This window comes from Eutrema salsugineum, unplaced genomic scaffold, assembly GCF_000478725.1.
Source record: "Eutrema salsugineum unplaced genomic scaffold, Eutsalg1_0 scaffold_12, whole genome shotgun sequence".
NCBI lineage: Eukaryota > Viridiplantae > Streptophyta > Magnoliopsida > Brassicales > Brassicaceae > Eutrema > Eutrema salsugineum.
Genome location: NW_006256895.1, coordinates 1,652,057 through 1,663,124, shown reverse-complemented (window position 1 = coordinate 1,663,124; position 11,068 = coordinate 1,652,057). Strand labels below are relative to the sequence as shown.

General features: G+C 39.7%; 1 non-coding gene across 1 annotated transcript; it reads left to right on the top strand.

Moving 5' to 3' along the window:
- Window positions 1–4,358: 4,358 nt before the first annotated feature.
- LOC112089562 lies at window positions 4,359–4,463 on the top strand. The gene has a single exon (XR_002901198.1). It is a non-coding gene; the product is annotated as a small nucleolar RNA R71 (small nucleolar RNA).
- Window positions 4,464–11,068: the final 6,605 nt, after the last annotated feature.

Sequence of the window (11,068 nt, the reverse complement as noted above, 5' to 3'; positions counted from 1 at the left end):
GACATCCTCCCCCAGACTTAAATCACACTGTCCCCAGTGTGAAAAAGTTGGTGAGAAAATGGTGAATAAAAGCGAAATAAAATAAGATAAAAGAAAAGAAAATGATGATAGAACCGTGATGGTTGTGAAGTGCTGATCAATCACTCATCCTCCGATGTGTCTGCTGCGAACTGGTGCTGCTCCTGTAGGAAGGTGACAACGCGCTCAAAGCGTCATCCCTGTCTCTCAACTCTGCGCTCCAGATCAGAATGTATGTGCGATGATGTCAATGATGAGGTGTGGCCGGTCGAAACAAATGGCTGAAAGTGAGCACGGGCCGCAGCTGCATCGCGTTTTTCCTTGGCCACTATGTATTGGCCAATGGTGTATGGTAGACGAGGTTCAGATGGCAGAAAATCATCGGGTTCCGGAGTCCATCGCGGACGTCCTCCGTTACACAATCTCGGGACTGATGGTGAAGGCAAACCTGTCTGGATCGAAAGCGGCACGAGAGATAGTGTGATCGCGAGAGAGATAAAGTAGGTCATACGAGACATCGGGTAGTGGATCATCAGATGAAAAATCGAATCCTACAGCCTGTAGTATCGCTGTAATAGCACTCCCGTAAGCTGGAGTAGCGTCCTGGCAACCATGTAAATCATGCTTCACCTTTACCATGTTCTGTGCTATGATCCAGGCAAAGCAAGCAAGTTGTGGGTCGTCCATAAATGACATCTGAAGTGTAATCAGCTCGGTCTTCAAAACACATCCCATGTTGGCTCTAGAGAAAATCGTGTGTGCTAAGAGTTTGTGCACAACTCTCACTGCAGGATGAGTAAGAAGGGTTGACTTGGATCTCCCGCTATCATAGACTCCATGACCCATCTCTCTCCACAAGTTAAAATCGGATTCATCTTCAAGGTAAATGCCATCGGTGTATTGAAGCTTAAGAGCCTCACAAAGTTCAGAAATGGTGAGCGAGTAAGGCTATCCGCAGATAGAGAATGACAAGATGCCATCTGATGCTCTGGGGTTCCTCCTCTTTGTGTGGTGGAGTGTAATAGTTGCTAAGAACTCGCGGACTAGCTCAGGATAGGTTGGAAGATTCAGCTCCATGTAGGGTCTCAGCTTAAGTGCATCGATGTACCAGATTACATCTTCTCTGATTCCAAGCATCTCAAGTGTATGATAATCAATGCAAGGCGTGAATTTGATGTTCAGCTTCTTGAAACGTCTTGCATAGTCCACTCTTGGGTTTATATCCTTGCCAATGTATCGAATCTGTGGTGGCTCAAGAGCTGCTCGTGTTTCTCTAGAGTGCTGGAGCAATCTCATCACATAGTTTCTTCTTCTCGGTCTGGCTTGGTTCAGCATGTACTCTCCTAGAGTAGCATCATCGGGAATGTCCTCAGAGCTGTCACCAGTGCGACGGATTCTTCGGGATCTGGTTTGTTCCATTTTTCTGCAAAACGAAATGATTCTTGGAAAAAAAAAAGTGAATATGGATGCTGATTTTAACACATTAAGATCAGTTATACTAATACTAGTATAAAGAGATTAATTAAAACCATGAGCAAGCAGAATTGACATTAAATCAAAGAAATCGAGTAGTTCATGACTAGATTCGGATTTTTGATGTTCTCAACATAGAAATCTTCTAAAAATCGGTTTTAATGAGCAATTTCCATGTCAAACCTATAGGTTACCTAATACTAATCACTAATCACACAAGACTTAATCAGATTCATCCATTTTGCTGTTCCAAATTCGATTTTTATAAAGCATGTAGAATCCAAATTTCAAAAATCTCAATTCCTCTTAAGCTAGGTGTTAAAATCGATTTTTAGATAACCTAAAAGGATAATCTATTGTTCTTAAGCTATTTCCACCATCATAAACTAAGATTTGGGCTTTTTAAGAAAACCCTAAGTTCGAAAATCAAGTAAAAATGGCGAGTTTGAGGTTCATACCTTGCTGGAAAGAGAGATTTGATGACAGAATTGAAATCAGCTTTGAAAAAGAGTGAGGTTTGGGCCAAGAATCTCTTAAAAAGCTCAAGAATTGAAAAAGGTGTTCTATCTCCTAAATCTCCAAGTCTTTTGGAGGAGAAGAGAAGAAGGAGTGTTGATACAAAAAGTGCATTTCTGGGAATTTTTAAGTTTACGGGAACTTACCTTTCTTGTCTTGCACGCAAAGGAGGTTTAAAACTTATGGAAAATCTTAACATGCTTTACCGGGAATGCTCCGGAAATCACCGGGAATTTCGGGAACTTCCTAAAAGCGGTGGAAATCCACATCGTCACCTCAACGACCAACGGCCACGGTCAGGAGACGCGCGACCGCGGCGATTGAGGGCTCGACCGCGGTCACATTCACGGTGCCGCGGTCGCTGCTCCCGTGGCCGCGGGTCAGTTGGTCGCGACCGCGGCTCTTTCTCTTGCGGCCTTTGTCCAATTTTCTGGTCTTTGCCGGGCCGAGCAGCTAAAAACCTACCCTTTTCTTCTTGGTTTTTCTAATTTTCTGATTTTTTTGTGTTTTTGTCTTATAAAATACCTGAAACTTAAAAGAAAAAAGAAAGCATAAATTGTAAAAAGGAAAAGGAAACTAAAAGAAAAACTACCTAAATGGGTTGACTCCCATTAAGCGCTTTTGTTTTAAGTCGTTAGCTCGACGTAAGCATGAAAAATCAGGCTGATTTGAATGGCACTCCACTTGATGTGCCCTTATCACTCCCGGTCGCTGGAGGTTTTACTTCTTCTCCTTGAGGAGCCGTCTTCTTTCCTTTACTCTTCTTTCGGACTTTAACATTATTTAAAACCCTTTTTGTGTTTTCGATTAGCTCCTAGATTTAGTCCTCACTAGTTTCTGTTGCATCTGGTGGAATAATGATCTTGATCTTCGCAAAAGCTTTCGGCTTCTCTTTTTCTTTCTCTTTGGGCCTGTTTGCCTTGCTTGGAAAATCGTCTAAGATAGTCGGGTAGTACCTTCTGCGATCCACATTGAGGAAAACAGCATGCCGGTTTGCATGATCGATTACTGCTCCTACGGTAGCTAGGAATGGTCTCCCGAAAATGAGTGGCCTCTCCTTGTCTTTATCCATCTCCAGGACTTGGAAATCTGCTAGAACAATCTTGTCTCCCACTAGAACTTGTAGATCATAAATCGCCCCTTCAGTATCTTTCTGAGATGAATCTCCAAAAATAACCTTAACCGTCAATGTCCTTAAGGTTTTTATGCCCAATTTTTCGGCAAATGTCTTTGACATGATGTTGACATTGGCTTTGGAATCGCACAGGCAGTCTGTAAACTTGATTCCTGAAATGAAACATTGGAAAACAAAACGTCCCGGATCGTCGGCTTTTGTAAGCCTTTGAAACGGTGATCGTTCATGTACCTTAAATGGTGGCTGCTTGGCATCGACATCCTTGTACAGTGGTACAAAGATTGGGGTTTCTTCTTTCTTTCCATCGGTTCTGGCCTCTTCTTCGGGCAATGTGGTTATGGCGTTGCAAAACCTCTTAGGGTTATCCTCAACTCTTCCTGGAAGAACTCCACTTTGCCTCTTCATAGAGTCGGCTGTTTGGGCGACTTGCACGTCTAGCTTTTTGACGTGCGAAGATAAAGCTTCAAACTTCCCGTTCAGATCATTGTACATGCAGTCAACTTTCACGTTCACGTCTTTAGATGCTTTTTCGTTCGTCATAACGAGCTGTTGGATGGACTGTTCAAGTCTACCGATTTGTGAAGCTAGCTGGTTCATCGTGACTCCGTGCTGTTGTACAAATTGATTGTTAAAACCCGTACCCTGGTAGTTATATGGCTGTCGCGGTTGATATGGTCCTGTTCCTCCGAAGTTCCCACCTTGGAACTTGTTTTGGAAGGATTTCTGCTGTGGTGGGTAGTACTGATCTTGAGGATTCTCCATGTTTGGATTGTGGTAAGAGAGATTGTTGTAATTTGCATTCTGGAAGTTGTTTTTGAAACCATTGTTGAAGCGATTTTGATATGGCACTAGCGCTCCTACATAGTTCACATCTTCTTATTGAAAGGCTTGATTAATGTGATCAATATCACTAGGTCCTTCATCTTCTGCTCCATTGTTGGTCTCACAAGCATGGATTGGGCGATTGTTGCTCTTCAGAAGCTGGCTCATCATGTTCTTCAACTTGGTTATCTCCTTGTTGTCTGTTCCGGTTTGCTTCCTCGATCGATCGTATTCAGGACAATCATTGCTATTGGCTTGAGCCAAATTTTTGATGAGGGCTCTCCCTTGTGCTATCGTCTTTTGTCCAAAATCCCGATTGCTAGCTGTATCAAGTGAAAGTTTGTATTTGGGTTGCAAACCTCGGTAAAATGTGCTCAGCAAGCTTGATCCAGGAAATCCATGGTGAGGGCAATCACGTTCATACTCCTTAAAACGTTCCCAGGCTTCATAGAAAGATTCAGTCGGTCCTTGTTGAAAGCTTGAGATCTTTGTTCTCAACAAGTTCGACCTTGACTTAGTATAGAAGTGATTCAGGAAAGTAGTTTTACACTCTTCCCAATTAGTAATCGATCCTGCAGGCAAAGATTTCAACCAACGGTGAGCTTTGTCTGCTAATGAAAAAGGGAACAACTTACACTTTAAATAGTCTGCCGGAACTTGGTTTGTTCTCAACATGCTGCAGATTTCTTCAAAGAGCTCGATATGGTCCATTGGGTGTTCGGAAGGAACTCCATGGAATTGGTTTTGTTTCACCAATGAGATGATTTGAGGCTTGACTTCAAACTCATTCAGGTTCGGAAATGGCACTTGAATTGCAGATCGGTTTTGAAAATTTTGAGTAGGTGCATCAAAATCAGCTATGCGATGGTTCCTGGCTTGTCTTCGGTGTTGATTTGCTGGCTGCACAGGGCGGTTAACGCGCCCATTCGGCTGCATTCCTTGGTGGTCACCATCGGCTGCATTGATGGGTGCATCAAGGTCTTCACGCTCTTCTCTCTCACGGTTCTGGTGGTTTCTTGGAGGAACCTCATCCTCCTCTCCATCTTGTCGAGCATGATCACCTCCTCTGTGATCATTCTCTTCATTTTCTCCATGTTCGGACCCGTCTTGGTCCATATTTAAAGCTCGGTTAATTGGATCTCCAGGCTGGTCGTCGTTTGCCATTCCTTGCGTTCGTCTAAGTCTTCGAAGTTCTCTTTCTTGTCTGTCTATCTCGTCTAGAATTGGAATGTTTTCTACAGGTCTGCGCCTGGTATTCATGCAATTCAGAGAAAAAAAAAAAGAGAAAGATAATTCAGCAAAACTTTAAGAAAGAACTAGAGATCAGGTGTCTAGAACATAAGTTAAAACAAGAAAAAGAGCAAAAGGCAGCGAAACAAATCTCCGGCAACAGCACCAAAAACTTGATTGCGTGTCAACTGCGTGAGGGAACAAGTTTTACCCTTAACAAAAACAAATGAAAGTCGCAAGTGCACAGCTAATCAGTTGTAGTATTTTGGGATCAAATCCACAGAGATTGGTGTGCCTGATATTCTTCAACGGTTTCTAACTTTATGTCTAGACTAGATTGGTTTTAGAGGTTGGTTGTTCTTCACGGATTAAACTAAAACAAAAGAAAGAAAATAAATCTATCCTAGAAAGCAAGTAGAAAAATCAAATGGAAGGCAAGTAAAGCAAGTAAAATATCGAACTAGAACAATTGAAATGCAGATCTAAATAAGCAAATAAAAATCGATTGATTTGTAAACTATGGCTATATAAAACGCTGAGCTTTTGGGAACTCTAAGGGATCATAATCGGTTTTGACACTAGGGTAGATAGATTGGGATTGACGGATATCGATATATAGGGTTATAGAGCTAGAGTACGGCAGTATGACTACGTCACTGTCGTGATCATAACCAACTGTTTCTCGCAACCCTGACCAGTAGGTTTCCACTCTGGTCCTGGAAGGGAGAGAACGCAAGAGCTGCACAAGACTCGTCAATACTCACGATCTCACCGCAGGTAGGTTTCCACTCCTACAGAAAAATCGCCTGTTTCATTCTAGGGCTGATACTTAATGAAAACTTTCGCAACACTAACTATCTAGATCAGATACTAGGTGATCAATCAAGCATACATGCAATAAGAACAAGAATAAACAGAGAACAAAGTTGAAATCCCAGATCTATAAATCTAGATGTCTTAATCGATTATGAGAGCCCCTTTCAGGAACCCTAAGCCCAACTCGGGATCTACTCAGACATGGCTAAGGTCGACATCATCATTGGTTTTAATAAAAGTAATCAAAAACAGTAAAGAAAAGAGATGAAGAAAGCTTCTCTATTGAAGAACTCAGACTTGAACAATCTTCTACAAAAATCGCATAAAAACGGCTAAAGGAAAAAGGGTTTCTGTAAAGTATGAAGGGTGGTGTCTAAAAACGACCTAGATGACAAGTATTTATAGTCTTCAATACTTCGTGGTCTCTAGGGTTCCGGAATTGAGGCTGAGAATGACTTTGGGCTTCAGAAATATGGGTTTTAGTTCGGAGTTTGACGGCCGCGGTCGGGAGTGACGTGACCGCGGGAAATAGGTGGTTGGCCGCGGTCGGGAGGCTTGTGACTGCGGGAAATGGGCTATTGGCCGCGGTCGCGTGACTTGCTGGCCGTCTTCGAGTGGCTCCGGGGCTAATGGAATATCTTGAGATCCAACCATTGGAATGTCTCCAAACCAAGTGCATTTGAAAGCTGGTTGATTCTTCTATAAGTTGTCCAATTTTTAGGGTGATCAGATGGTGAGAAGGTCTTCGTCTCTCCATGAGAGTTCTGACGGTCTGCATTTATCCAAAAGAGTCTTTTTGTTCTAATTTGTGCCTCTTTATCCCAAATTACCTGAAAAGTCTTTTAAAATCCGAAAACATAGAAATTCTTTGAAAACATTTGGAAATGGAGTAAAAACACATGTAAAAGATATTAAAGTGATCCATAAAAATGGTCAAAATCTGGTGTTATCAGCTACTACTCTCTTTCCATTTGCTGACAGTGTTTATCTATCTTGTTGATTTTTATATTCTTCCAAGCATTGACATGGAACCATATATATTTAAATTGTATCTCTAATTTTGAAAACAAAACTGCAGCAAACAACGTAATTATTACATATGTTTACTACATTACAATATCGTATATCAACAAAATATTTTTATATAATATGTCTTATCTTCAATTAATAATATAAAAAATTCATAAAACTATGTCATCAAACGAAAGTCCATCGACCAAATTAACATACCTGGCTTTCAGAAAAACTTCTCTAACATACCAATATTTTGATGGGTGCATCAAAAAATTGACTAAATAAAAGAAAAATTTAGAGAACTTACTGACACAGAAAATTATCTGAGATTTGAGGAAAAGAAAAAGAGATTGAACACAGATACCAAAGATGTCCACAGAAGGGTCATGACTTCTCCATGGTTTCAAGATTTGCAGATTTTTGTTAAATGATTCGCTCCTTCTGATTTTTCTTCATCTTACTCTTCATACTTTTCTTATGACTCTATATTTTTTGAGGTGATGCTCATCAGTGACAAAAAGCTGTTTGGGCCGGCGTGCATTTCAACCCCTTCCATACAGAGCAATTCGAGTGTAAAACCTAAGAAAAACATAGATTGATGTCCACATCGGTTTAAGTATTCAGATGAAAAACCATTTGTTATTTTTATACATCTAAAGCTTGTAAAAGTAGAATTTTATAAACCTCTCAATGTTCATTATTAACGTAAATTTTATATAATCATGGTTTTTACTAAATCATGGTTTTTAACAGACAATCACAAAGATCTCTGGTTTTTCAACTAATGCTCTTGGTCTTCAGAAGAGAAGATATATAGAAAGGGCCTGTTCGTTACGTCGTTCTGCGTTAGCATCCGGCGACAAAAAAAATCAAAGTAATTGAAGCATCTTGTTTGTGGAGAATAACATCTCCGAAGTTGCGAAAGTGATCGCAGCAACCGACGCAACAATAAAAAATGGACGCTGGTTTTTCCAGTGACACCCTGTGATATTGGCAACACCGGTAAAGTTGGCCGCAGCGTCATCCTTTTCTGTTATCCACTGTTTAATTTGTTTCTGGTGATGTTTTAATTTTCGGCCGCAGACGCTGCGTCAGCGACTACAAAATGAACAGGCCCAAAAAAAGAAAGAAAGATGAGGGCAGCACGACTAGTGGAAACAACGTTTTGGAATCATCTTTAACAAAACCTCTCTTTTTATGATGTAGTCATTAAATCATCATTCACAAGCTCTCTCTTGTAGACTTAAAGTTTTTTAAAAAAATTATTGCTTGTGAAAGAAGCTACCCTGAGATATATTAAAAGGTAATCTGTTTTACCTTTGGTTAAATAGTAAAGGAATCACCGTCGGGTTTGAAAGAAACATTCTTACTATACATCACAAACGTTAAACTCTGCTCAAAGGTGTGTTATACTTATTGTTAGATTAGAAATCCGAATAGACCTTTGTGGCTTGCTGCTCCTTTGATCAATCTAAACACTGGAGAATCAACTTCAAAACAGAGCTTAAACATACCAAAGAAAATCGTCTCAAAATCTCTAAATTATGCTAATAATTTAACAAAGGAGTTAAAAAACTAAAGCAAAAATCAAAATCAGACTTTAAGTAAAATGAAGTCTCCGCAAATAGGTTGTGACTTCTCCACGGTCTCAAGATTTGCTGATTTTTGTTATATTATTTGCCATCCATTTCTTCCATAATGCTGAGCTAAAATATTTTTTTGTTACCCAATTAAATAATTAAAAAATGAAGAAACAACGAAATTAGATGGAATTGAATCCTTACAACATACAAACTTAGGAAAACCTAGAGTTCTATTTTTCTCGATTTGTGTGTGTCATCATTGCGCAGGGACCATGCTAATCTAGATTTCTAACTACTCATCAAGTGATACTATAGGGCCAATTAAGGGACGCCAAATAAAAGAGCTCTAATTATTGAGAGGGAATTTTATTTTATCCCGCCTTTTTTAATTAATGCACATATTGTCAATAAGTATATAAAAAATCACTCAGTGGCAAGGGAGGTTCTTCAATCAGTGTAAACTGAATGCACCAGCGGCTCAAGAGGATCATAGCAGGAATACTTTTCATCTCCTTGATTCAAAGTGGCAACCTCCTGACAAGGGCCTTGTCAAATGCAACATCAATGTTAATTAATTGGAGAAACGATAGGTTGCATAGTGAAGGTGCCTGGACTTTCAAAATGTAAAGAGCTCAGTTTTACGTATGCATGACAAGAAGTCCTTTGATAACTCAATTATAATCACTAAATCGTCTAAAATAATTTTAAAGTAATAATAATATATCTCAGGTGTTACTTATAAAATAACTTGATCTTTCTGGTTTTATTCTTCTTGCTAATTGATATAGACAGGTCATTATGCAAGGAATAAACAACTTATAAAAGCCAGTAAGATGCGAAACAGAAAAAACTAAATATAGGTCAGAAAATCATAAATAAGAGTCAAGAGATAAGAGGCGACATAGAAACCAAGTTAAAAGGCAAGGATCTAAAGAATCGAGCATACAAAAGACAATTCACAAGAAACTGATACCTCAAAAAAAAAGCAATGACGTATAAAGTTGAAAGGCAAGGATCTAAAGAATCGAACATACAAAAGACAATTCACAAGAAACCAATACCTCAAAAGAAACCGATACGTTCCATTGTTATGAGAGATTTCGACACTGTATGTCCAAATAAACCCTTCTGAATCGTCACTAAGAGCTTACACCAAAAAAAAGAATAAATGATCTTTTTGTAATTAATGGGCCTCAGGGTTAGAGGTCTTTTGCAAGCCCGTTGGTTTGGAGTTTTAAATTTATAAAACTCTAAAGTCTGAAAGTGCACAGATATACGTTGTACGACTTAGGGTGTCGATCCATAGGGATGATGTCTAATCTGCAAGGAAACACCAAACTGGAATAGTAAGCGAAATCATAAACTCATGGGGGTTTTGGGGGTTTTTGGTTACAGGAACTAAAACTAATCCGAACCTAATATTTACGGAAAACTAAATGCAATGAAAATAAGTTACTAGAGAATATCTAAAGGGTGTTTGACTCAATTTAAGAATTCTGAACTCATAGGGGACGACTTGGACTTCTCCGGTTTATCCTAATCGATGTCTAACCATTTCCAATTAATTTTCGAACGATTTATCCTTATCTATTTCTAGGATCTACATGGAACTAGAATAGGCATATGTATGGCTAACCAACTCTCGTCATCTTAACCAACTAATCACTTAATTCTTAAGTCTCGCTCTCATGCAAGGAATAAGATCATGCAATCACAACTGAATTCGTTTGCTCAGATATTCTCCACAGGTAGCTTTCGACTCCTGTAGCGACTATGTTCTTCTGAATGTAGGTACGGATGATCTGATACACCACTCTCGTGGCTTTGATCGATCATAAGCTCAGAGAATAGGTCATGAATTTATTCTCATGCAGTATAAACAACTTAAGAGATGAGATCTAAAATATGGCTTGGAAACTCAGAAATCCTAATTGAACATAGACTCCTATCGATGACTCTTTAGAAACTCGACTCTCTGGGACAAATCTACATGATGCCGGAAATGATAAAAGACATGAAAAAATGAATAAGATGAAATAGAAAAGCTAATTAGATAAACAGGAGAAAGAACAATATTTCAGGGGAAGAATTCCCATCTCCATCGCCTAACCCTAAGAAAAGAAAGTTTGGTGGCTCAAAAATTCATTACAGGAGCACACAGCCGATTATGGCTGCTAAGAAATGTACTTATAGGTCCTAAGGTCTTCCAGGTCATAATTAGGGCTTCTCTGAAGAGGAATGACAGAAGGGGCTTTGATGTTGGGCCTTGTGGCTCAGCATAGGTCCACCAGGGGTGAAAGTCTTCCGGAGCAGATGAAATGCTTGTTTTCCGCGGGTGAGAGTCTTCCGGACCTGGTGAATTTGGTCAACATGCTCTTCACATAACTTTTGATTTTACCGTTGGATTGTCCTGATGTAAAGTGCTATGGAAAGCTGGTTGTCTCCTATTGAGTGTCTCCAA